Genomic DNA, 23140 nt, shown 5'->3' with positions numbered 1-23140 from the left:
GGTATCTTCTTCACCTCCACAGAACCAGCAGTACAACAAACACCCAATCCACCAGCAAAATCTTCAGGCATAACAGGTACTTAATCAAGTGCATTAACTGTTTGAAATGTGTTCCTTTTGCACATCAAACAGAGCAATTCCTAAACAACTTTCACTATGAGCTTGATGAATGGATGGAAGACCATAAATTCACACCTAGAGGATGTAGAAACAGATGGCTTACTTGAGAAATTAACACGTTCATAATATTTTTAGGTGATGCAGGTTATTGGTGATCTCTTAGGCCATAAACTTACTGTGAACCTATAAATATAAGTTCAGCAAATCTATCCACACTGCTCATTTTCCAGTGGACAAGAGACCACCTGTAATGTGCAGATTGTTAGCTGACTTTCAAAAGTATTGTCATTGCCGTGAAATTTGCTTACTGGCATAAGTGGTTGACATGTGATTTTGCTTTATATGGGTTTTTTTATAGGTGGCAGTGAAAAACAATGACATTTTTATACCTCTTTCCTAATCTCTTATTTGCAGCTACAAGGACCAAGCACTGCAAGTCTGAGCCAGTGAGAAGTACCAAACCAAACAACGTGAGCGACACAAGTGAGATGCAGTGCACTTGCACAGCCTGTGGTAGGAGTATGACTTTCACCATACCAGATTTATCCAGCACAGAGGAGACACTCTTTATCTGTCCTTACTGTGGGGAGAGTTTCGTAGGCCAGGAGTCCAGGAATTCGGATCAGGAAACCCAAAGAGGTGAGTGGCAGTTTAAAACTGCTGTACACATTATAGCAAAACTTTGTGGACTTTTTCGCTTTAGATTGCTGCGCTTACTTAAGTTTTTGTTAGGATACTGCTGCTTTTTGTTCTTCTCTCCTTAATGTACCTGTAGAAATATCACCTTGCATTTGTGCAACCCACTGTTTACTGTTTTCTAGTTAAATCTATGCAAAAATGACTTCCTTGCTGTGGACTTGCTTTGTAACAATCATTGTTTAATCTACATTCATTCTTAGTGCAAATTAAGTGAATACTGATTGTTTATGTAAATATACTAAGCTTTGTTTTGCTTTACATTTCTGACCTAATTATGTTGCTTCATACATCAGTTTCTTAGTAACCTTTCCAGCAAAATGAAGGTTAGAAAGGCACAAGGCAGTGCTTCTCCAGATTAGAGGGAATTCAAACATGTAACAAGGACATAAGTAAGTCCTCTCTTAAAAGTGGAAAAACTCCCACTCATAAAGATACCCTCATAACCTGGAGAATAACTGACCCAAGCACTTCCAGGCAAAATGAAATCAGCCTGTTAGAGCCTGGGGTCCAGTCCACAGTGTATTAAATGGAGAAACAAAGAAACACAATCTGCAAAGATTTGCACTGCCTACTCAACTGGGGAGAGTCCTTTTAACAGAAAAATGGGTTGGGTTTTACAGACTGCCCCTTACCCAAAAGGAAGATTTGTTTTTGAAACCACCAAGCTTAAGATCATTGTCTTCTTAACTGAGATTTCATGCCACATAATGGGCATCCAAACTAAACTTACCCTCAATTAGACAAAATTTTCTGTTGATGTTCTCTAAGCTGAGAACTGTCTTGCATTGCAAACCAATGTTACATTCACGAGGCACAGTATGAACAGGTCATGTACATGCATGCATGCAGACACACGCACTCACATACACGCATGCAAGCAGACAAATGCACGCACGCACGCACACAAGCACTCAGACACATGCACACACACAGATGCACTCAGACACATGCATGCACACACACACACATGCACTCAGACATGTGCACGCACATGCAGCCATCGGACTGTCAGGCTCACCAGTACTGTCATTCAGCTGGATCTGGTTCAAGACTGGGATAAAGTTACCACTTGCAGTGCTTCTTAGCTCCTCAAAACTGAGCCAGCTCAGAACTGGGTGATGTAACCAGAGGATGCATTATATAGAATCTAATCAGACTGTGGTCTAAGCATGATATTGGTTCCATTTCCAAAACAGAAAATTTACAATGAGAACAAAGATTGTCCAGCAGTATTTCATGGTCTACAACATATAAATTTGCAAACAGGGATGGAAGGGTTCAAACATAGGATTTGAAAGATGAGCTGACATAAATATGATATCATTTGTGGCATGTAACAGGGTCATATAATTATATGATCAGATCAAAAGTCAGATTGAAAAGGATCAAAACAAACATGAGATGTCAAACAGAAATGTATAGTATCTGCTCAGTAAGTAACCTTTCCAGTAACATGAAGGTTACTCACAGGGACATAATTTTCCAGATCAGACAGACCCAAAGATGACTTATTTAACATAATTAAAACCTCTTTAAATTTAAATACTTCATCACATAAAGACACCCTTACAATCTTGATTTCACAAAGGCAGTAAGATGTTCTTGACATCTGTAAATTCTTTCCAGGATAGCATATGGTCACCCCAACTTCAGTTCACTCCCTTTGGTAATGGTAGGCTAGATACAAGCGTGTATCACACAACATTTGTTTGCCCCAATCTATAGCAGCATATCATAGTACTGCATGAGTGACAGACTTAATGAAACAGTCACAGGGTGATATAAAGTCCTCATCGTAAGTTATAATACCCATAACAGACAAGAGAGAAAACACTGTTGTATCAGTTTGCAGTTAATGGTTATATGCATGCATGTAATGTATAATTTGTGACTCTTTATTCTTCACTTGTTGTTTGACTTTGCAAAATATTTTAAAATGTGGTTCTTTACAGCTCAGTGTACAACAGAACATGTTCAGCTATCCAGTGTTGAACTCCCAAATCTTTACCTCCCATAACAAATCAATTCAGTGCAGTTTCCAAATGAGCATGAGCAGTGATTCCTTTGTTAAGCAAAAATTTCCCAGTTCTTCATGTTTGTGCAACCTGGATTTGAGATATATATATATATATATATATATATATATATATATATATATATATATATATACACACACACACACACACACACACACACACACACACACACATTTATTTATTTATATGTAAATTATGGGGTTATGATGAGTCTGCCTCTTTCAAGGGGTGCAGTGGGGTTTGCCCCCTGTAAAAAAACACTTTTTTTATAATTTTTCATCGGTTGAGTTCCCACAAGCTGAATTCTGTGCTCATTGATACATTAGTGAAACATTAAAGCTTTAAAATATGTGTGTGTGTGTGTGTGTGTGTGTGTGTGTGTGTGTGTGTGTGTGTGTGTGTGTGTGTGTGTGTGTGTGTGTGTGTTCGCTCGCACGTGTGTATATGAATTTCTCTGTGTGTGTGTATGTATATATGTATGGGTCTGTGCTTATGTATGTATGTTTTATAAAATCATAAACAATCCACTACTTTCCTGATACAGGTGTAAAACCCAAGGATACCAAAAACAATCTGTTATATACCACTTTCATCCTTCTTCAAGCAAAGACTTCCTCAGAAAAAAGACATTTAAAATACAGATTGTATACCCTACTACACATGTAAACTATAATGACCTTATTCAAATCCAGATCATAGTCAAATGAGGTCTTAGGCAGGTAATGGATCATGCCTTCTGCAACCATTCTAGTGTCCAATTACTTGGCCATTTCTGCCCATTTGTATAACACTGATCAAATCTGCGTGATACTATTTTCTTTAATTCTATACTGATTTAATTTTAAATTTTTATTTCAAATTTTATAGCACAAACACTGATAGTCATTTGCTAAACAAAACAGTACAGTCTCACAATGAAAACAGACTTATCGTGAGCAACATCCCTCCCCTAGAAACTCACATTCATTGAAACTGCATGGAAACCCACATTCGTACAAAATGCATTTTGGCCAGTGGCAAATTAAGTGTACCTTTGGGCTGTTTTCAAACCATGGGTCCCCTGCACATATTCCTGGGACCGTGCATAAATGCATGTGTTCTTTAATTAACCTTCCTGATTGTATTAAATTATATTCCTTGTGTAATATAGCACTACTTGTTAGTGTGCTTTATATTTGTAGTTTTTAACATTTTTCCAGTAAGCAGTGAAATAAAACATATGAACCAACAATGACAAAACTACCCATTTCAGAACATTTCAATCATAAAAGGCCACTCAAAGTACTGTTGTTAGAATTAGTATGTTAGTATTAGTCAATATGCATAATCCCTGCAGATGTAAATGTCATCTGAATAAATCCACATTAAATAGAACTGTAACTAATGGAAGAGGTTGCTGCTGGCAAACAACTTTGCATTTCAGTGCTTCATCCACAAATTCATTGTCTGCTGCCTTTGAAGAATAAATTGCATGTGTTATATTAAAAATGGTGTGTGCCAGCAATCAATCTACTTGGTGTGGGAAAACAACCCACACTCTTCTGCATTAAAAGCAAGTGTGCTACCTGTTGTACCACTGACACTGAACAGCACAACTATGAAAATGTATGATTAACACTGACAGACTGTAATCTTCAGTGACTTACAACTACAACAACAACTAATAAACACAATTAAAGGAGGCTTGGCACTTGGTGTTATGGAGGTTTTAATTAAGATCAGGGTTTCACTCTGAGCAAAGTCACTTAACTAAACATTGCCCCTAACTGGACATTTTACACACAAGCATGCAAACACACACACACACACACACACACACACACACACACACACACACACACACACACACACACGCTAAGGGATTAGAGGTATGCATCTATTCGCGTCTGTGATTGGGCTTGGCTGCTGCTCTTTACTGACTTCTCATGCTGAGAGGGTTGAGGCTTCACTACTGCTGCAGGGATTTTCTAATGGGGGTTGCATTATAAAAGTTGTCCTAATGCTGAGGTTTCTGAGACTCGCTGTGTTAAGATTTTTTTTTTTAGAGAAGCCCCCCCCCCAGCCAACACAAGCCCTAGGCAACTGCCTAGATCACCTAGTGCTGGAGCCAGCTCTGACCCTGTTACATGATCTTAAAAACTTTTAAAACTACAGCTATGCAAAGTACCATATCATAATATTAATATCTTATGTTATAAAATACATTTAAGAATATATACATATATTGAACAATCTACTACACTCCTCCTATAATGCCACAAATTATAAAAATAATCATATTGTAATTTTTTTTTTAATTTTCTTTTTCTTAAAGTACATTTAATATTAATAGTTCAATTCAGACCTGGGCTGTGATCAGCACATAGTCTTAACTGCCATTGTATTTCTTTTGTTTCTGCACAATTGTTATATTTTCCACCTTGCACAGCTAAAGGTTGGTGCTCCACTAGAAAGAATAACATTTTTTCCAGTGTGGACATACTATGATATGCCTATACAGTGCATTTTGAAACATTATACAGTGCTCTAGTCATCTTTCCTACATAAAAATCAGGACAGCATGGACACTGTGCAACAAACACAGCCCACATGGAATTACAATTGTAGCTCTTGGACACCCCTATATTTTTATCCATATGAGCCAAAAAATATTCTGTCTATCTAAAATGGAACAGCACCCATTACAACTTCGTCATTCATAAGTATAATTTTCCTTGGAAGGCAGGGGCAGCTCAGTTATGGTACTGTCATGCTGCAGAATATCATTTTAAAGGGGTAGTTTTCTTATAAGTAAAGGTTGGTTTTCTGCCAACAATTTGTGCAAGATCATTATCATCATCAGCCCCATTTTCTACATGGGGACGGGGAATTGTGTTAACTGTCGCCATCTCTCTCTCGATTTAATGCCACACTCCTGCCTTCTCTGGCACTCATGCCTGACTGTCTCAGATCTTCTTTCACAAAATCCAACCACCTCTTTGCTGGACATCCTTGTTACCTCTTACCTTCTTCCTGTCTGTCCAAAGTCTTCTTCACCAGATTGTCTTCTGCTTTTCTCCGCACGTGTCCAAACCACAGTGATCTGTTCATTTTGATCTTTTCTGCAATTGGAGCTACTTTGGCTTCTGCTCTTATGTCCTCATTTCTGTGTCTATCCCACAGAGTGCATCCTACCATCCTTCTCAGGCACTTCATTTCCATCACCTCTAGCTTCTTCATCTGCATTGCCTTTACTGCCCAGGTTTCTGCACCATACAGTAGTACTGGTCACACCACTGTCTTGTACACTTTACTTTTCAGCTTCTTTGGCATTCTTCTGTCATAGACTACACCTGACACTCTATGCAAGTTGGCTGCAGCCCCTCTGATTCTAGCTTTGACCTCTTCATTCAGACTTTCCTTCTCCTCAACCACCCCTCCCAGATACTTGAAGCAATTTACCTGTTCCACTATCTTCCCTTCTAACTCAGTTCTCAGTTTCTGATTTCCCCAGTTTGCTGCCATTACCACTGTCTTATCCATGCATAGTTTCATCCCATGTGCCTTCAGTTTTGCATTTCATTGCTGTATACTTTGCTGGAGTTCTTGCTCAGAGTCTGCCTGTAATACCACGTCATCTGCATACAGCAACTTTATTGATCTATCCCCTCCAACCTGTTTGCTAATGTAGTCCATTACCAGTATGAAAAGCAGTGGGCTCAGAGCTGAACCCTGGTGCACACCCACCCCCACTGGGAACCCCTCTGTTCTGCCAAAGACTGTTCTTACTTGAGTCTTTAGATCCTTGTACATAGCCTGCACTCATTCTACCAATGTTTCTGGGACTTCAGACCTTGTCATATGCTTTCTCCAAGTCCAGGAATGCCCAGTTGGACTCTTTCTTCATCTCTATCTTCTTCTCAACTTTCTGTCTCACTGCAAATATTGGGTCAGTTGTGCTGCATCCTGATCTGAATTCAAACTGCACATCTCCCATCTTACATTCTACTACTCTGCATATCTGTTCATCAATCACCCTCTCTAGAACTTTGATGCAATGTGATAGGAATTTGATTCCTCTGTACTGCCCACAGTTGTGGCTGTCCCCTTTGATCTTGTACACTGGCACAAGTATGCTTATTCTCCAGTAATGTGGGATACGCCTTTCTCTCCACACTGCTAGAATACCCTCAGTTGCCATTTTTCCCCTATCTCACCCAGCATCTTTATCATATCTGCTGTGACCTTATCTGAGCCTGCTGCTTCCCCTGACTCCATTTTCCTTAATGCTGTTCTTACTTCTTCTAAGGTATGCTCCTCTTCTTCTCTCATTATAGGCTGTTTCTGGGGCAGCACAGATTCCATCTACTTTTCATGTCCTGTGGATTGGTGAGCAGGTTGTTACTGGCATCCCATACAGAGGGTGCCTGACTGTCTTCTTTATCGTTCTGTCTTTGCCTTGCAACCTGATAACGTTTCTTTGTGCCATCCACCGAGTCACTTTTCAGAAGTTGGTAGAGTGCCTGTATTGCCTTCTTCTTTGCTATTGCAACTCTTCTCGTAGTCTCTTTGTTAGCCAACCAGTATTCCTAGCCTGGTCTGTCTTTTCTATCTCCCACCTTTTCCTGCACTCCTCCTGTCTTTTGATGACTTCCTGGACTTCTGCATTGCACCATCAGCTTTCCTAATGTAACTTATTTCCATACCAGGCTCAACCACATATTTGTTCTGTAGCCTTTACACTTGCTGTTTTGATGCGCTGACATTTTTCTTCAGTTCCATCTATTAACTCTTCTTCTTGAGGTACTAAAGCCCTGAGTAATACATAGAACTGTTGTTCTTTCTCTCCAGTCAACTTCCATGTCTTCAGCCTTGTATCTGTTGACCTTAGAGCCTTCTCTGACCACTGCTTGTAGCTGACTTATGCTGTGGGCCAACTGTTTCACTGGGGATGACTTTGCAATTGCTGATTCTATCCCAGTGTTCTTTCCTTACTAGGAGGAAGTATACCCAAGCTGCATTTTGGCCACGTTTGTATGCAGTGTTGTGGCAGTGTCCGTTTCTGAAGCATGTGTTGACTACCATCAAGCCATTTACCAGACAGAAGTCTAGAATGGCCTCTCTTTCTTCTGTTGTCCCATCCATGTGGTCCCAGGGAGTCCTCATATCCTATTCTGTCTGTCCCAGTATGTGCATTTAGGTCACCCATTATCAACACCAATCTAGTAGGTCCTGTCTGTCTGCACTATCACAGCCCTGCTGTGGTGCAAAGGCTGAGATTATGAATGCTGTTCTATTGTTACATTGGGGTCTGATTGCCATGAGTTTGTCACTAATTCTGACGACACCCCCCACTGCTTTCTGAATCCTCTCCCTCACCACAGTTCTCACCCCATTTCTAGTCTGTCCTTTTCCTGAGTAGAAGATTCTGGATCCCAAGCCAAGTAGCTTTGCTGCAGTACCATTCCACCTTATCTCCTGGATGTATTGTTTCCTCCTTACCATCATGTCATCCACTTCCAAGCCTCATCCTGTCAGTGAACCTACATTAAACATGGCAGTTCTTATTTCATGTTTGGCAGTTTGATTGGGTTTATGTACAGCTCAATAAAGTTATCTTACCTAACCTGAACTGGGCAGCTGAACACCAGGTGACCAGTAGCTTATTGACCCAGGGCTGCTGGGCTTTATGGTGGGCACACGCTGGTGTATAGGGGCACATACACCCCTCCCATCGAAGCATAGGTCCCTGACATAGTCAAGTGGCTAGCCCTGCCACGGCACACAATCTGTGTTGTGTTCTCCTATCTTGAGGATACTGTGTACCACAGTAGATGCTCAGACCAGTTGGTCTGTACAACTCTTCCTCCTGTAGAGCACCATCTAGAGTCTGTGCTGCTGCCCCCAGCTATATTCTTAGGTGAGTTTAAGATGGAGACACTCAGCATTTTTTTCAGAGGTGGGAGGAACCCCACAGAGACACAGGAAGAACATGCAAACTGAAACAGGCATTGGTTGGAGGTCAGGATAGAACCTTGTACCTTGTTACAGGAAAGGGGAGGACCTTAATCATCATACCATCATGCCAGTTAACAATCCTATATAAACGCATTCTATGGACATCTCCAGGAATGCATGGATCATGCTATCCCAAACAAAACCAAGACCCAATCATCCAAAGGCAGGCGTCCAGTCTGGTGGACCCCTGCCATAAATAAACTGTACAACAGAAGGAGGAAGCTACTATATGATAGAGCAAAATCCCTAATAGGGAAGGCATCTCTGATCAGTACTAGCAAAAAATTACGATCCCTCATAAAATCCTCCAAGGCCACCTTCGAAAAATTGCACTGGACACCAAAGACAATCATAAGGCTTTTTTCAGTTATGTTAGAAACCTGGGATGCAACTCCCAGACTTGTTCTGAGTTGATTCTAAATGACAAAAAATATACTGAACCCACAGACATCGCCAATATCCTGGCAGACAGGTTCAGTGCAAACTTCTCCACCCCCTCCCCCCCAAAAGAGCAAGTATCTATTCTGGCAGAGGGCTGCCTCCCAAACATCTCTGATGCTCAGGTGACAGCTGCCCTCTCCAAAGCAAAAAACACTGCTTCCATAGGACCAGGTGGTGTCCCAGGTTGCGTCCTACATGAACTCCAAGAGGAAATAATCCCTCAAATAAAACAGCTATACAATCTCAGCCTCACTACAGGATATATGCCCACAGAATGGCGTACAGCAACAGTGGTCCCACTCCACAAAGGTGGAGCCTCTATGGACCCAGGAAACTATCGCCTCATAAGCCTGACTAGCTTAGTCTGCAAGGCTATGGAGAGGATCATCATGGAGCTCATAAACAAAGACATTGGGGACCTACAGACACTAGATCCTACCCAGTTCGGCTTTGTCAAGGGCAGATCCTGCCTTTTGAACCTGGTTGACTTCTTCGAAACAGTCACCAAAGCCATAGATGAAGGAAAGGTAGTCCACACAGCCTATCTGGACCTTGCAAAGGCATTTGACACAATACCCCACTCGGGCATCATAGATAAGCTATCCAGCTTAAATATAAACCCCTATGTCACAAGATGGGTCGCAAACTGGCTCAAAGACAGAACCCACAGAGTGAGAGTTGCTGGAGCCATGTCAGACTCAAAACCAGTCACAAGTGGCATCCCACAGGGTTCTGTCCTGGGACCACTCTTGTTCGGTATATACTTTTCCGAGGTACAGGCAAACGTGGGAGGACTATGGCTCACCAAGTTCGCAGATGACTGCAAACTGGGCACCATAATCAACTCTCCAGCTGACACAAACATCCTTCAAAAGGTCTCACAGAGACAGATAACTGGTGCCAGCGCCATGGTTTAAAGCTAAATGCCAAAAAGTGTATAGTCATACCCTTTGGCAAAAACAATGTGCCCACAAATTACCACATAGGTGGAAACCCATTAAGTACAGAGAAAGTTATTAGGGACCTGGGGACCCAAGTTGATAGCAATCTCTCCTTTGAAAACCACATTGCCAAAGTGGTTAGAAAGACCTTCTACATAGCCCACCTCATCACAAAGGGTTTCACATCTAGATCAAGAGAGGTAATCGTGCCTTTATTCATCCCTCATCAGGCCCATCATAGAATACAATGCCCCTTTTGGGATGTACCTTACCCGACACCTGCAGCAATTAGAAAGACCCCAAAATTATCTCACCAAGAGGATCAAGGGTCTCAAACAGATGCCATATGCTGCTCGGTTAAAAACTCCAGCTCTACTCAGTTGCATACCGCCTACTTGAGGCGATCTATGCCTGACATACAAAGCTATGTCAAATCCAGAATTAATGGACATGCTCCACCTCAGTAAATCTAAATCCCTTAGAGCCACACGCTCGAGGGACTTGAACCTCAGCACAGAAATAAATAGAACTTGCTGGAGGGACAGGTTCATAACCCAGAGGCTCCCTTCGCTCTGGAATAGAATTCCAGTTCATGTGAGGCAGAGCACCTCACTGAATCTCTTCAAGAAGAATCTCGATAGGTGGATGGGGGATCGTAGGTTTGTCCCATGGATTACTCCCGTGTCACTGTTAGACAGAGGCACAGTAAACTAAACCTTAAAAAGGGCACAGTATACTCAAATCAAGGGGTGGCGTAAGCCATACAAAATCGGGCTAGGCTTATAATTGCCCCAGGGCAGATAGCCTGGTATGAACCTATGAACCTATAAAGTAATGAAGCCATTAGGGGCTGGTAAAATCACTTTTAAAATTCACAATATTAGAATAGCCAAAACACCAAACCTATAAAGATTGCAAAAAGAAAACAATTTTAATTTAAAATCTTTAAGACAAAACCCTATCACAGTATTCAGGATTCATTTATTTGAATAGCAGTAGTGTTAAGGGAAGTTTTATTTTTTAAGCAAGGTTAGGGTGAAGGTTAGCATGCATTATTAAGGTGAGCAGGGGGATTTTTTTGGGATTGCAGTTTTTTGCATTGTAGCACACATTTTAGTATGTTAAATGATAAAAATCAACATTTGAATTTGTGTTTAGGTTTTACATTAAATTTTAATTTGGATTAAAAAACTGTTAAGGAAATTGTTACAAGGAAACAGGAAGATTTTAGATGCAGACATACAGGTCCATCATGTAGCAGGTAATTGCCCAGTGTTTATTAATATGCAAAATTTTAAATTGAAAACTTTCTTGGAACAGCCTAAAACAATAATTATAAGGAAGCAACCCCCCCCCCCCCAAAAAAAAAAAGTGTATGTGTGTGTGTTGGGGGGGGTGATTTGCATATAATAACTGTAAATAGAGCTCACAAACACTTGGCTTGTATCCAGTGCAATGCTAACAAAGGTAAGCAATTTAAATTGATTTTTTTATAAGATGTGTAGGAGTACTACTGCTGTATTTCTGAATTATTTGTAGTATTCTTGTTTTTTTCTCACTATAAAGGGCCCTGCTTTTCTCCGACCTTGCAGCTGGTTTATCTGAATTTTAGTAATTTTAAAAGTGTGTGTTTCTAGTGAGTTTGTTTGATAGTCCTGTATGAATTCACTTTGGGTCAACTGTAATGTGTTTTTTACCTTTTGTCCTGGTCTGTCTGAGCTGGGGATCACACAGGAAGGCTTTAAGTGGAGACTGCTTGATTGGGCAGAGAGCTGTTTGGTTTGTTTAGTAAGTTTTCTCTGCTTCTGTTAATTTGGCTTGTTTTTGCATCACTGTTCATTGCACAGTGGTGATTAGCAGTGCCCTGTGTGTATGAAGACACACAGAACTGAAATTTTTCATATAAAACTATCCAGGAAATTTCCACAGTGTTTAGTTTCACAAAGGACAACTAATTGTGCACTGAGGAGCCCCCTGCCCCCAACCAGTTTGGTCTTGTATAGTACTGATTGTAATCCACATACTTACAGCTACCAAAGTAGCCAGCTCTAAACCCGACTTGTACCATCCCCTTGTAGAGCAAGAAATAAGGATCCATAGTCATGGACATGCACTTCCCTGCTATTTCTGCAGCCAACCTGGTGGATTTGGGCATTGTGAGGCAATGTAGCAATTGTCATATTTACTGACAAACACTTAATTCTTAGATTGATACAATGTGTGAGAGATGTAGTCACATAATATTACTGGGGCAAGGCTCTCAAATACAAGCATTTATAATAAAAAAACGATGGTCAGTAACACACACACACACACACACACACACACACACACACACACACACACACACACACACACACATCCTACAGCCACATCACATAGCACGGACCAAACCAATACACTCCCATATGACAAGGCTGTTAAATGTAATCTCCCTAAACCACAAAAACCTCCAAGACATTGCACAAGTGAAAAGTATCCTTAACAATTTCAAGTGCATTTCACAAAATCAGCACCCAACCCAACACATACAGCCACATCATATGGTGTCTTACCACTAAACCCAAGATTTTGGTTATAGGAGACTCCATTGTGACACATACAGATGCCCCATCTATCAGGGTAAGTAAGGAGAATGTCATAGCTGTCTGTCAGAGGCCAGGATCGGTCAGATCACACATGCACTTAGGTCATTGAACCACAAGTACCAGTATGACTCCAACACAGTCCATGCAGGCGTAAACAACCTGAGACGTACCTCCCTGGATTACATGGAGAGAGACATGACAGAGGTTTTGGACTATGTGTCCCAGGCCAGTATGAGCCTAGCATTAAGCAGTATTCTTCCTTCTTCAAGGATGATACCAAAAAATTAACAAAAAATAATTGATTTTAAAAAGCGGTTTAGAGTATGTTATCGGTGAAAGGGGGTGCAATATTTGTCAGCATAGGAGGATGTGGTTTGCAGACTGTGCTGCTTTGCCAGGAAAGGTCTGCCCCTGTCTGCTCTGGGATTTGAATATTGGCTAAAACTTTGCCCATCTCCATACTGCCTTTTCAGGCATTACCAGCCTGATAAACCTAGCAACATAGCTAAACCAGCTCAGGAAAGTCTGAAAGTGTTAGAGCGCAACGCCAGGAGTCTAAACAAAAAGCACCACTCCCTGCAAGCTCTCCTCATCCTGGAGAATGTAGATGTCTGTGCAGTTACTGAGATATGGTTTAAAGCCTTGGAGAGCACCTTGGCAGTGCAGAGCTACAATGCCTTCCACACATTTAAACCAACTACTGCACAGGCAGGGACAAAAGGTGGAGGTGTCTCTATTTACATTTAAAAACAGACACCCCTCAAAACTGGTCTGTCTGTATGATGCACTTGAGATTCTCCACATCAAAATTACTTTAAACAAACTCCAATGCCAGAAAAACCATACACATCCTTAAATGTACTAGATGCATTCCCATTCAACCCAACACCATACTCATGTGACTTTAATGTTTTGGGAAGGACATACTGTTTTTGTGGTTCAGGTGGAACTACATACAGTGGTGAAGAGTTAGGTGAATGCATACCTTAGATAATAATTCTGATCTTTTTACTTTTCATGCCAAAAACCCATAGCAGCTGCCTGAGACAAAGAAATGCAGTGCATATGTTTTATTTCAGAAAGCTGATAATGTGTGACTTTTAGCTGTAATGCAAGTTCTAGTTCTTTGCTTATGCTTGAAATCTTTGCATTTCCTGTTACAGAGCACTGAATGTGAGAAATGTTAGAGTTACCAATCCAGACCTAAACCACATTTGGCAGGAGGTAGCCAGAGTTCCAGTCCAGATGGTAATGAATGCCTTTGATGTAGTGCATTGTGTTTCCTCCTTGTTTACAACTGCATTCAAGCAACATTTTCATGTTTCATCAGCCCCCCCTCCCCCATGCACACTTCTTTGGAGGGATCTTTACCATCTTGCATTCCTGTCCTGTGAGAATAAATGTTTTCTTGAACATTACCACCTGAAGTAATTTAGTCGCTTATTTACTGGTCAGATCATCAGGGGCAGACTCAGAGGGATAAAGCCTTGACTGCTACCCAGCTGACCAAAGTTCAGTTAGATGTTTGGGCACTTGGTGGCGTAGGCTGGATGGATGGGCATGCCCATCCTGGAGGAAGAGGTGTCTAAACCACTGACACCTGGCACAATCTCTGCTGCAGGGCAGGGACAGAGCCTAAGAGAGGTGGCCAGTAAAGGGATGGTGGCTGTGTGCACAGAGCAAAACATGAATGGTTAGAAGGGCATAGTTGGTCCCTCTGATGATGTATGTGCTCATTTCAATACCCAAGGGCAGGGGTTGGGATCATTCACACAAAAATACTCTCACTGCCATGATGCTGGTGAGATTACCAAACACCCTGATTTCTGACTGAAAGATGGCCCTTCCAAACAGCTGTCACCCTAGGGAATATGAAGGAAATGGTTCTATATTATGTGATCGAACAGTGAAATGTTCGAACATGTAGTAATCAACCCCAAAGTGTCAAACTGTCGGAATGTCGAACAGTTCAATGGAGATCTCCGTACAGTGCAAACATGGAAATTTTCCATTGTCTGCACTGTAGTGCGATCTCGGAGTTGGTATATTTAAGTAGTGAGGGGAGTGGAGGCACAGCACCCCCTGCTTAGAGCATTTTTATGGTTTGTTTGGGTGTTTTTATAAGGGCTATTTTGCTGTTCGACATTACGGCGTTTCGACATTTACAGGTCGATTATTACGTGTTCGAACATTTCACTGTTTGATCACATTATATAGATGCAAGGAAAGACTACCCACCCCTGTGAAGTACCATAATCTCTTCTGAATGGGCTCTAGTCCAATTGAGGGTGATTTGATGGTAAGCAGGCAGAGGGGGTAAGAGCACATGTGAAAAAAAGACTCCTAGTCATCAATATCCCTTATATTAGTAATGATCTAACATATTCTGAACACTGTAAATAAGCTTCACAAAGATGGATGTTTTATTTGCAGTGAAACAAATTACATGTTGAAGCTGCTTTGGCATCTTTCAGCATTTCTGTTTATTAAATGACACACTTCAGTTTCACAGGGACGGACAATCTGAAATGCTTTGGTGCAAAAGGCTGGGAGCTCTATTCCCAAAAAGGTAGCTTGGTAGCTGACACTGCAGTGCAGTATTAGGGGGATGCTGCACTCTGGAGTGTGTCCTCCTTCGGATGAGACATTAAACTGAGGTCCCATCTGCTTGCGTTGGTTGCTCAGGTGGATGTAAAAGATCTTACGGCACCTATCGAAAAGAGTAGGCATCCTTTATTTTACACAATATAAAAAACACATTATTTACATAATTATAACATGTACATATTTACACATACATGTATAAACATTTGTATGTTTTACTATTCATAATTTTTCTTATCACAGCCTCATTATTGTTTTTCCATAATTGACCCCCCACTCCTTATTCCAGAACCATAGCCTAATTTTGCAAAATATCTGCCAGAAATCTATTTTCTATTAAATAAAATTTCATTCAGTCTTTCATTCCATATAACCCACATTACATAAAAGAAATTCTTATGTACTCTTTTCAGATATTTCTTTTTTCTTGTTTTTATAATATCCATACATAATCATATGCATTTCTATGTTGTTTGTCATCAATATTCTCAAAATGTTTTCTTCAGACTTTTTCAGGTGTTTCATCAGCCTTTCACATTTCAAAAAATATATATATATTTTTTTTCTCTGCTGCCTCTTCCTCCCCACAAAATAAAAACACTCTTTCAATTTTATTTTATATGGCATATACCCCTTTACTGATAACATATTCATTACCAGTCTCCATAGGAGATCCTGAAACTGTGCCATCTTGGTACACCACTTTTTCCTGACTTTAATCATTTCTTCTGATATGTTTTCTCACAGATTTATGTAATATTTTTTCATTACATTATTATGCCACATCCTTCTGTCCTTGTCTATGTCATCAGTTTTTATTTTCCGTGTTAGTATTTTTTCTTGATAATCTTTAATTTTTTTCATTTATATATTCTTTTTCCTCTGTTTCTTATTCTCCTAGAATGTTTTGTACTTTTATTTAAACATTGTCACTATGAATTTCTCATTCTGTACTTTTACCCACTTTAATACTATATACAAATTTAAAGAAACAGAATAAACAACTGGATTTAGTAACCCCAGTCCCCCTTCATCTCCACTCATATACAACACACCGCTTGTTACTAGGATTAATCTTGAAACCCGTATGAAAGGAAACATCAGTTACACAATATCCTTTCATATTTTTGTGGAATTCTAGAAACGTTTGACATATATGCTGTTTTTTCCATTAATACAGACTTCACCAGATAAACCTTTTTTCCTGAATGCTAATCTGTGTGTCCCCCACAGAAAACCTATTTCTTTAATTTCTTTAATCAAACTTTCTTATTGCAGCATAGCTTCATCATTTTCCCCAGTTTTTATCCCTAGAAAAAACAGCTTATTCATTGAGAAATACAGACCCCAGTTTTCACCACATCACCCAGACCCTTACTTTTATCTTTATTCATGGTCATTGCAATTTCCTTTAAACATCCGTTCAGACAAACCAATAATAATAATCCATATTTTGTGTGACGCTAGTGCTCTGGCCCAGCAATCAAGGAGCCTCAATCCTCACCACTAACACCAGTAAGGGTAGTCCATATTGGGGAAGGATAACAAATACACACACAGTAAAGTACAATTTCCCTTAAGAGCACACAGAGCTCACAGTCAATCTGAGGCTGGATTCTCCCTTTCTCTCCAGATCCCCAATAAGACTCCCCACTGGCACAGCTATAGAGTCCAGATCTCAGCCTAGTGGGCAAGCTAAAACCTCCAGCACCCTCTCTGTCCAACCAGTGCTTTGTGTCCCTGCACAAATAGCTGACACACACACACTTCGAGATAAGAGTTATATACAACCACACAGACACTCCCGGTGAAGGCTGGCACAGGTTCTCCAGCTGTGTCCCTTTTACCCAGACTTTATGGTAGAAATCACTGCCACCACTCACTAATAGTTATCAGCTACCAAAAAGCATTTATCAAAGGGTGTCCAATTCTACTGTGCAATATTATTATCCAAATGGTAAGTGCAACTGAACAGTCAAGGCTTATTTGGAGTGGCTTTGTACAGTAAACTATATATATGCAATTTACTCAAGAGCTTAAATTATCTCTACACAAAACAGCCACAGCTGCAATGTTTAAAAATATTTAATAATAAATAATAAAAACACAAGGCAATCTCCTCAGTTCAATACAGTGCTAGTCAAGAGTTCAGAGATCACAGAGATATGCTTAAAACAATACAGTAGAAAAGTTCTGACATCAGTACAGAAAAACACTTCCTATTTCCTAGCTATATCTAAGAGAAAACACAGTTCTAAAATAAACTTGCATATAGAGCAAATCAGTGCTGGTGATGTTTGATGTTGTCATGACAAATGCTAAATGCTCTGAGTCTCTCTGTCCTTAAATTGATAATACAGCACCACTGACTCATTTCAAGTTACATCATTTCTCCCTGGTTCCCAGGCTAATAGAAGCTCAGAGTGTAACAGCCCTTTTGATCTTGCAGCTGCTCAGGAAGCCAGAGCAATAAAATACATTATACATACAAATTCTAGCAATTAACTCTGGTCTCAAAACAATAGCCAGAATTCCTTCATCCAGACATCTCGGCTCCGAGTTTGAGATCAAAGAACAATTATACAATGCTTAACTTATCAGCTTTCCTCCAGCAGAGTGCATTGTGGTTACATTTTGGAAATTCAACATTTACCATCGTTTTCTTATATTTCAGAAAACAAGCATGTGGCTTACATTAATATTTACAAATGACAGAATTATCTACAAAATTCTATCTGGCTAGGCTGACAGCCTTCACATATCTTCACATACCCCCCCCCCCAGAGAACTCAAGCTAGTTTTTCAAGTGACCCTTGAGAAACGTTGCTTGAAAGGGTTAGGTCTATCTGAGTATGCCTTACCCCATTCCCTGTCTTGACAGCCCATCTGTGTTGGCATTGCTAATACCACTGCAGTGCGGCACTGACATATCATTGAACCATAGACTCCATCTTAGCAACTTGGCATTTTGCTGGCTGGCTCTATATAACCATATTAAGGGATTGTGGTCTGTAACTACAGTGAATTTTTTTCCATAAAGATAAGGATGAAGTTTCTGCAGTGCCTACACTATGGCTAGACATTCCTGGTCTATAGCTGCATAGCATTCCTCCCTGGGTTGGAGTCTATGACTGAGATAACCCACTGGGTGCTGTTCTCCCTCTGAAGAAATCTGGGTAAGTACAGCCCCCACCCCATGGTTCAAAGCATCCACCTGTACAACAAATTACTTGCTGTAATCTGGTCTGGCTAACACAGGGGGGGGTCCTTCCAAAACTTCCTTACGCTCCTGGAATGCCTGCTCACATGCTGGGGTCTACACTACCTTATCTGACCTGTTCTTCCTTGTCAGGTCTGTGAGGGGAGCAGCTGTGGTATTATAACTGGGGATGAACTTTCTGTAGTACCCTGCTGTCCCTAAGAATGCCCTCACCTGATTTTTGGTAGCAGGTGCAGGCCATGCCTGAATGGCTTCTACTTTGGCAGGTTCTGGCCTGATCTTACCACTCCCCACTCTATGTTCCAGGTAGGAGACTTCTGCCATACCAACCTGACATTTGCTGGGCTTAATGGCCAACCCTGCCCTCTGTAGGCTGCCCAGTAACTCCCTGACATCTTGAAGGTGCTCTTGCCAGGAATGGCTGTAGATGGCAATATCATCTAGGTAAGCAAGGGCAAACCCTCCTGCTCCTGTTAAGATATGATCTGCCAGCCTCTGGAACGTCGCTGGGGCATTTTTCATCCCAAAGGGCATCTTTGTGAACTCATACAAGCCAAAAGGAGTCACAAAGGCTGACCTCTCTCTAGCACTGGGAGTCAAGGGCACCTGCCAGTAACCCTTGGTAAGATCAATGGTGGTAAGATACTTAGCCCCACCCAGCTGCTCTAGGGCCTCATCTGTCCTAGGCATAGGGGTAAGCATCTGACTCTTTGTGACTATTTAATTTCCTGTAGTCCACACAGAACCTGGTGCTGCCATCCTTCTTTGGCACCAGCACCAGTGGGGAGGCCCAGGGAATGTTGGACTCTTGAATTAACCCTAGTTCCAACATCTCCTGTATCTCCTCCCTCAGAGTCTCTTTGACTCTCTCAGGCACCCTATAATAGGCATTTGGGGCCCTGGTGCTGCACCAGATGGGTGCACCCTGGTTTCCCAGTGAACATGTCTCTAAACTCTTGTAACACTGCTAGGATTTCTTGAACCTGGGTAGGAAATAGCTGCTGGGACATTGCTACCCCTTCCACTGAGGTGTCAGTCTGAGCCTCACTGAGGAGATCAGTCACCAGATCACCCTCATACTCCTCCTGCAACCCACTGCAAATACTCAGCACAAGGGTAAGGTTTCATCATGTTAACATGGTACAATTTGTGCTCCTGCCTAGCAATTCTACCATGTAGTTAATATCATGTACCTTTCTTACCACCTTGTAGGGTCCCTCCCAAGATGCTTGCAGCTTGTTGTGTCTGACAGGAAGGAAAACCATTACCTGCTGCCCTACAGCATACTCTCTAGCTCGAGCATTCCTGTCATACCATACCTTTTTCTGTTGTTGGGCTTCTTCCAGGTTCTCATGGGCCAAGCCCATGAGTTCCCTGAGCCTTATCCTGAGGTTTAGGACATATGCCACAACAGACTCCTTGTGAGGTTCATGCTCACCTTCCCACTCATCACAAATCAAATCTAGAGGTCCCCTCACCCTGTGCCCATACAGCAACTCAAAGGATGAAAAACCTGTGGATTCATGGGGAATCTTTCTGTAAGCAAACAACAGCTGTGGCAAATATTTGTCCCACTCCCTCTTAAACTGGTCTGCAAATGCCTGTAGCATGGACTTGATTGTAGAGTTTAACCTCTCAATCAGACCATTAGTCTGGGGGTGGTAGGGGGTGGTCTTCAGGTGCTTCACCCAGCCTTACTTCCACAGACAAAAGCCACCAGGTCTGACATGAAATTGGCTGGCACCTCTGTCAGTCAGTATTTCTTTTGTGAAATCTACCCTGCTAAAAATCTCTAACAAAGCATTTGCCACCTTTTCTGCCTCAATAGAGGACAAAGCCACTGCCTCAAGGTATCTTGTAGCATAATCTACTACCACTAGGATATACTTTTTCCCTGTGTAACTTGGCATACTCAGAGGCCCCATAATATCCATAGCTACCCTCTGAAATGGCTCCTTAATCACAGGCATAGGCATCAAAGGAGCTCTCACCTTGTCTCCTGCCTTGCAGGTAGGCACTGCTCACAGATGTTCTTCATGTTTCACTGTTGCAGTCATTACATTTGGGTAATCTGCTGGCAGGTTGCCCTCAGTTGGCCTGATTAACAAAGTCTTGGGTCCTGCATCAGTTGCTGTCCCTTCTTCCATGATGTCAGGTCGTCAGGGGTATTAAACATGCAGCTGGCACCATTACATCAGTCTTTCTTACCGTGCGGTGCCCGAAGCAGTAGCAGTTCGCAAGTGCTGGTCGGCCGACCTTTGAAATTTTCATTTTCGAGTTTCCGTACCGAAGTCTTCAACTAAAAGCTAAGTCCCCGCTGGGGAAACTTTTTTGTGCTCCTTACCAATGTCAGTAATAGTTAATAATTGCATTACTTGTGAGAAGCAAATACCTCATAAGGATTTTCATTTGTACTGTATTCCTTGCCTAGGCCCTGATCATAACGTATCTTGGTGTCAGTTTTGTGCTAGATTTAATCAACGCACTATTAAACGTCGGTATATTTTTGCTTCTAAATATTTTGGGTCACGATTTAACTATCCAGAAATGATGTCAGTTAGCAATCCGACTATCGGAATACCTAAAAAACACAAAGAAAAAGACAGAGACAAACAGTTGAGGTCCAAAACTGATGATGACGCTTCTCCTAAGCCAGTCGCTGGTTCGCCGGTACTCAGTGAGGTGCATTCGCAGCCCCTGATACCTGCTACTTTTGATTCGCAGGCCTCTACTGAGACCCTTTCTGAGTCCGGTATGCTGCGAGATGCTTTAAGTATTGAACTCGCGGATGTCTCTACCTTAGATGAGTCCAGAGTCGCTGTGGCTTCTGAGGGTGTTTTCAGGCCTAAAGATTTGTATAGTAAACCAACGCCATCTTCAAAACTAAGGCCAAAATCTACTTCTATGTCTACAAAAACGCTGCTTAGGCCACGTGTGCAGGCCCCAATGCCTAAAAAACAAATGATCAAAATGGCTGAAGATTTAATTACCTTGATCAGGGGTAGTTATCCCCCTCCTGCTAAGAGGCCTAGGCAAGGCACTGACTATGAATCTTCAGATCAGGTTTCTCTTTCTTCTGATTCTTCTTCTGAACAGGATTTATTTATACCTACTTATGAGGACTCTGATGCAGAAGATTCCATCCCTTCTGTTTCTCCCCGTGAGGATTTCTCTTTTGGAGAAATTTTACATACCTTAAGGAAACATTTCCACTGGGAAAGGCAGGATTTTTCTAAATCTAAAAAGAGACTTAGGGATTTTCTTCTTCTTCCTCAGCATAGGCCTTTGGCTGTACCTCCTGTTGTAGACATTATTGATGATGTTTTTTCAGAATCTAGTATGACTCCTGATTCTCTGCCTCTGGCTCCTTGTAAGCCAGACAGATATTACAGGGTTCCTGACTCCCACAAATTCCTTTTCAAAAACCCTACTGCTGATCCTGAAACCATTTCTCAGGGTCCCAAGGGCGTTAAGGCCTCTACTGCTAAAAATCCTACCCCTTCTGATAGAGATTCCAGGGCACTGGATAGATGGGGTAAGAAGGTTTATACATCTGCAACCTTGGCTATCAGGGCTTTAAACTGTCAATTTCAAATGCTTGAATATCAACAGCATGTCATGGGACTACTTAAACATAAAATGATGTTGATCTCTGACTGTGTGGAAAATAAAGAGTTGCAGGATTTATTACATTCAGCTGAACAAGTTGGAAAACATACTTTGTAATGTGGTTTTGATTCTTTGGAGGCCTCTTGCAGGGCTACTGTAACTGGATCTGTGATAAGAAGGCATGTTTGGCTCAAAGAGCAAAATCTGCCAGACCATGTTAAAGCAAAATTGTTGGATGCTCCTTTACAACAGGACAGTCTCTTTGGTAATAAGGCTGAAGAAGTTTTAAAAAAGATGGAAGATAAAACTAAATCTATGCAAACTGTGAAAGATTTCTTACAAGTGCAGCCACCCAGATTTAGTAGACACTGGCCTACTCAGAACTGGTCCTTTCTAGTTCCCTCGAGAGCCACTCAAGTCAAATCCAGACATTCCAAAAGCTCCAGGTTTTAGTCACAAGGGACTTTTAGAACAAAACAAATCTGGAAGCAACAAGGCACCTCCCTATGGTAAACAGTCTCAATGACTTTCCTCTACAATCACCAAGCACTTACCTTTTGGCCACCCCTTTGGGGGGAAAACTGGTACTTCATGCATGAAACTGGCAACTGATTACCCCAGACAAATGGGTTTTAAATATAGTATCCCAGGGATACAAATTTCATTTCCACACGTTGCCAATCTCAAACAGATGGCCATATCTGCCTCCAAATCAGTGGACAGTGGCCCAGGAACACGTTCTGTCCCTCATGAATATGGGGGCTGTTCAACCACTACCAGAAGAGGAAAAGGGACAAGGTTTGTATTCAAGACTTTTCCTGGTACCCAGAAAAGACAAATCATGGTGTCCAATTCTGGACTTATCCATTCTAAATACATTTCTGG

The 23140-nt window shown here is 41.4% G+C and overlaps 1 long non-coding RNA gene across 1 annotated transcript in view; it reads left to right on the top strand.

The window, feature by feature from the left end:
• Window positions 1-538: 538 nt before the first annotated feature.
• LOC122809257 overlaps window positions 539-23140 on the top strand; it is a 70128-nt gene continuing 47526 nt past the window's right edge. Inside the window, exon 1 of the long non-coding RNA XR_006365881.1 lies at window positions 539-759. This is a non-coding gene — a long non-coding RNA (uncharacterized LOC122809257). The remainder of the gene's footprint in view (window positions 760-23140) is intronic.

The sequence above is a fragment of the Protopterus annectens genome, chromosome 8.part0 (assembly GCF_019279795.1).
Source record: "Protopterus annectens isolate FY-2018-M chromosome 8.part0, PAN1.0, whole genome shotgun sequence".
NCBI lineage: Eukaryota > Metazoa > Chordata > Ceratodontiformes > Protopteridae > Protopterus > Protopterus annectens.
This window is presented reverse-complemented; position numbering and strand designations above follow the sequence as displayed.